Below are 6,000 nucleotides of genomic sequence, written 5' to 3'. Positions count from 1 at the left end.
TGAGTGGATCCCTCATGAAAGGAAAACCATGTGGGTCCCACCACTGAAGAGAGACTGCTCTACAATCCAGTACCCACTGGTATCAAACCAGGGGTCAACCTGTATGCAGTTCCCTGCATTAGCGGCCTGAGATCTACTTTTGACTTTTTTATAACAAAGGAGATCTTTTAGCTGCTGTGCACCCTTACAAACCTGCACGGGAGGCCGAGGTGTGAGGATTGGAGGATTATAGATGAAGTGGAGATAAAACCTACACCAGAATAAAGCAATACATAGCATGTTGGATGACAACACTGGAAGTTCTCAGGAAGTAAAAAAAAGGCATGGGGTTCAGACTCCACCTGACGGAGGAGCTCAGAGGACAACGTCTTTCCTTCGGTCACATTGGCTGAGGAACTCCTCATATGAAAACTGGCACAGGGGAAACAACCCAGAGCTTCCTCCTCAGCTCCTCCAGTTGCAACAGAGGAAGATTTTGTTGTCTGTCTTTGGCTTCACCAAAACTACCACAGCAATATCCCACATGCCAAAGCAACGGAGGAATATGCTTCTTTTGACAGCAACACACAGGGAACCAGCAGTCAGTGATGGGGAATAAAGGATGCGTGAAAGCAAGAAGCAATCCTGGACTACAATAGGCACAAATACAGCTTGGATAACTTAGAGAGGATGTTGGCACCTCGAGTTGTTGAAGGAAAACTAACTGATGGCTGCTGGCTCTTTTCTCCAATCTCCTGGATGTCTTGGGATACGATGTCTTTGTCCCGCCGGAAACAACTTCACTGAAGTGGGGGAGTCCTCTACAACCACCAAATGAAGAGTGATCCTGGGAGAGCTGGGGCACATGCTGGTGACCTCAACAACTGCAAGACACCCTTGTCCCTGATTCTCAGCCAATTCTGCTATTGATCTCAAGATACAGCAGTCTGAACCAGAGTATGACCCACACCCCACCAACAAAATGAGAAGAAGGTGAAAAGGCACACCTCCAGGATTGGAACAGCAGCCCTGTGCACCAGGTGTAGAAAGTGTGCCTACAAAAACCACTCTACTGTGGTTAGTACATCTTGCTGCTAATGAGGATGCACACAGAAGCACACAGATACTGGAATATAAATTTTGATCATTTTATTGGTCATTTCGGTGGTTATTTGGTCATTAAATGGCCTTTCTGGCCACTAACACACCATTTGTGATTTTCTTTTTGGCCATTCATTCAAACCCCCCCCACCCCAAAAAAAGTAAAAATAAATAATTCTTGCTGTTACTGTTACTGACCTGCAATGAAGATAAAAAGAAATATTAGGTTTCATCATTCATATGCTAAAAAAAGTGAACTTTATTACTATTTTCCCCCAAAAGCTTAGTAAGAATACATAATCTGACTGGTATTCAAAGGGTATAATATCTGAATTTGAATTATATTTTGGTTTTTATGACTAGGACCGGTGCTAATTTAAAAAATCAAGTCAATGAAAGTAGAAAAATGTTTTAATATATATGAATTTTGTAGCATTTTGTAAACATAAACAGGGGGTGGCCATTTTGGCCACGAACAAGTTTAGAGGAGTTTTTTTTGTTTTTCTGTCACTGCACAAAAAAACAAAGATGCATAAAACTCATTGATACTTTTAATTATTGCTACGCATCTAACCTCCATCATGGTTAGAAAATAAATCAGTTTGCATGTATTATTTAGAAAAAAAATGGGGATTTTATGCTCTTATCCCTATGTAAATCATTAAAATTATGTGATTTAACTGGTATTTAAAGGGTTAACATTCTGAATTTGAATCAAATTTTGATTTTCATGAACAGCACTAATGCTAATCTAAAAAATCAAGTCAAAAAAAGTGGAATTTGTTCTTAATATATATGAATTTTATAGCATTTTGTAAAATGGAACGGGGTGGCCATTGTTGGCCACGAACAGTCTGAGAGGGAGTTTTATGTTTTTGCTCTCCTGCACAAAAATAACAATACATTATAATCAGTGTTGATGTGAATCAATTATATGCCCCAGACTCTACTATTAATAATACAAGAAATTTCAGTAGCAATGCAATTATACAAAATTGCGAGATTTGAGGTTGTCTTCCCTCTAGTGCAGTGGATAAACAAACTGGTGTTTAAAGGGTTAAAAATTTAAAAAGTAATAACTATTTTATATTTATGAAAAGAACTGAAGTTAGTTAAAAGCTTTATGCAGAAAAAATGGCAAAAAAAAAAAAATTTTTTATAAAAATTACAGACCTAATCTGTTAGTGGCAACTTTTGGCCACGAACAAGCTGAAAGGGTAGTGATTTTGAACAAGCCGTTCATTTACTGCTGGTTCAGTGAATTTTGGTTGGACAGTGATGAAACCTACAGTCTCAGAATCTGTAAGAAGTCTGCTCTCATCACTGTTTTACCATCATGTTTCTACTTACACTATAACAAAACAGGAAGCAGTTCCCAGGAACTGCTTCCTGTTTTAGAACTTTTCAACATAAGAGTATGTTGCACTTCAGAAGACCTCCACATCTCCTCTTATTAGAGGGCTGCCTTATTATTAATTTGCTAATTCTGTCAGTTGAAGAAAAAACAATGCTTGATCTCACCTGAGAGTTTCCAGTGTACAGTGTGGACTCTTCAGTCCTTCAGACAGAAGCTTCACGCCTGAATCCTTCAGGTCGTTGTTACTCAGGTCCAGCTCTCTCAGATTAGAGGTCTGAGAGCTGAGAGCTGAGGCCAGAGCTTCACAGCTTCTCTCTGACAGGTCACAGTGACTCAGTCTGAAAAATAACAGATAAACAATTACAGAAATAAAACACTTATGTTGAAGTGTAACAAGATATTATTATATTTTTGCAATATTTAATCTTAGTTTTTTGTCAGGAAACTGAGCACTGATGCAGAGCAACATGTGGAGAGAATCAGAGGAGAAGAAGTGAAGAGAGAACAGCAGTAAAAAAAACAAAAAACCTTGAATTGTTCAGTGTGCTTTTGGTATCAACAAAATGTGTCGAATTTCTTTATTTTGTATTCATTTTGTTAGAATTGATAATTATCACTTAGATAACAACCACAGGCCAGGTCTACATGGCACTTTGGTAACAGTTACACCCAGAAATATTTCAGAAATGTGGACAATTTCTGCTGCAATGTATTCAGTATTGAACAAAGTGAGTGCTGATGATTACTTAGACTTTTCAGATGTTAGCAGTCATTACTTCTTTGGTTTAGTTTTTTTTTATATTTTATTTGAGTTGTTCCCACCTGATCTGTGTAAACTAGACTAAACATTTAAAAACTAAAGCTATGGTCACATATTTACTTACAGAGCTTTGTTGGAGGCTTTGACCACTGGCAGCAGCCTCAGAAGAGCCTTTTTAAAGGCTCATGTTCTCACTTAGATCATTTATTTCTACTTACATTTCTTCCTGGGAAAATGGGGATTACTTTGAAAACAGGAAATATTTTCCCAATAAGCAGCCCTGGATTAGTAAATCACTCAAACATGTTCTTAGTTAGAAGAAGCTGTGTTGTTATGAGGGAGAGAAGAAAAAAAAGGACACTCAAGGCTGGCTTGGAAATGAATGAAGTCCATGGTGGGGATGCAGAACAAGGAGCAAAGATGAATGTGATGATGAATCAGCAGAAGACTTGGACTCATTTGATTCCAGCTTTGATATCATTGATTTCAATAAAAAGCTTTGTGATTTTAGCAAAGGGCTGGTAGCTCTGAGAGTCCCACTGATGAGGTGTCTGTGAAGGTTCGCAGTCATCTAAAGAGCTTAGAAAAAAAGGCATCTGGACTTCTTTACGTTTCTTGAAGACGCTTCACCTCTCATCCAAGAAGCTTCTTTATTTCTGGGGTCAAATGGTGGAGAATCCCAGATTTGAGCCCTGTGGGAGAGTCCGCCAAGGGGGTCATGAACCCCCCTGTTGATCCTCTACACTAATCACATGAGCCAAGGTGTGATTAGTGTAGAGATGAGAATATTTTTTTGCTGTTACTATTCATGTTGCATTAGTAGCCTCTGTACAAACAGACTTCAGCCATATGAGAGTGAGTCTGAGTGAATGAGAGCACACACAGGACACGGTGATCTCCGAATGTGTGTGACTCAGTGAAAAAGAGGATTGTACTGGATATACTGTGACTGACAAACAGAGTTTAAAGAGAAAGGTGTTTGGTTTAAAATGGATTATGCTGCCATGGCAACTACAGCTGAAATGGACAACTATATATGTGAAAACTGCTGCTGCACTGGAGCCAGATTCAAGGAGGTCAAGTGTTTACCCGGATCTAGTAAGTGGCCCAGCCCCTCCTATATTTTTATGTATGTGGCCCTCAGTGAAAAAAGTTTGGACACCCCTGTGCTAATGAAACCTGAACTGACTGAAATGTGAAGTGAAGATTATTCAGATGTGAAAAGAAAAAGAGAGAGAGACTGATAATAAAGTGGGGCTGAAGATCAGTGAATATGATGTAAACACCTGATTGGTTGACCAGATATCAGACTGACAGTTTCCCCTGTGGATTATAACTTTAAGAAGATGTGGCATTAATCAATCCTGCTCTCCGGATTATTTCAATCAACACTGAGCTGGAACACATCTACAGTGCTGGAAGTGCTCGTCTCACCACCAACCTCTCTGTGTTCAGAATGTAGAAGTTTAGAAAATGGAAACTCCAAACAGCTGAAGCCAACAGGAAGCAGCTTCAAACAAACACAACAAGAGAAAAAACTCTGAATGTTTCACATTAAAGTCGTACATTTATCATAAAAACAGGACAAAGACTTGAAAAAGTCGTGTTTTTCCTTCCAGGAACCACATGGCTTCACTTTTAAAGGTGAAGTGTGAAAGAAATGGACATATTTGAAGTCCAACACCTTTTTCCAGTCACATGATTAAAGCAGACAAACTACAAGCTCATTTTCATTCCAACAAGTCATCTTCTGACCTGGACTAACAACACTGGTCTCTATGTGCAGCTGGCTGTGAGGCTCAGGGAGCGTCTACAAAGTGCAACACTGAAAGAACATCACACACAAATTTGCTTCCAGCACTTTCACACAAACATCTACTGTCATTATTGTCACCAAACTCTGTGGATCCTTTATTGCAAATTCAAATGGGATCAAATAGTCAGACAAAAGAGGGTTATGAGGAAATATGATGAAATGTTGTGTATTAGCAGCAAGTTATTGAATCATTTTCCTCAGAAACCAAATAAAATGATTCACAAACATGTTTTACAAACTCAGTGTTGGACTTCGATCAGCAGGATAACCTGATGTTTGTGGTACCGATACATATCTGATGTTTTAGAAAGCGTCTGTGTGAATGGTCATGTCGCATTAAATTCGTCTTTTAGGGGGTGATCGTGGCTCAAGAGTTGGCAGTTCGTCTTGTAATCTGAAGGTTGCCGGTGTCCAGCAGCCTCGCCTCTGTCAGTGCGCCCCAGGGTGGCTGTGGCTACAATGTAGCTGCCATCACCAGTGTGTGAATGGGTGGATGACTGGATGTAGTGTGAAGCGCTTTGGGGTCCTTAGGGACTAAGTGCTACACAAGTACAGGCCATTTACCATTTACGTCACTGACACAAGACAGATGCCAATTATCAGCGCCGGAAAAGACAAACAAGAAAGCATGGAGGCGGAAACCACAGACGGAGTGAGTTAATGGACAGAAACTGAGGTATTGGGCTTGATTAGCATATGGGAGACAATTCTGAAGAAATTGATAGACTGCTGCAACAACACCTACCAACTCTGTAGTCCCATTTTTACTTCATTAAACAAATTGCGTTGTGTGTGACGTCTTCTTTTGCACATGCGGGCCACGAACCGTTCACACTAGAGCGTGTTCGCTGTCACATTTTATTTGTAGTGTGAAAAACCAGACAAGAAAAAATGGATTTGATGAAAAAATCAGAATTGAGCATTAATACCTGCAGTGTGAACGTAGCCTTTGTCTCGCTGTATGAGAGTCAAGTTATTACTCAATAT

The sequence above is a fragment of the Oreochromis aureus genome, linkage group 3 (assembly GCF_013358895.1).
Source record: "Oreochromis aureus strain Israel breed Guangdong linkage group 3, ZZ_aureus, whole genome shotgun sequence".
Lineage (NCBI taxonomy): Eukaryota > Metazoa > Chordata > Actinopteri > Cichliformes > Cichlidae > Oreochromis > Oreochromis aureus.
This window is presented reverse-complemented; position numbering follows the sequence as displayed.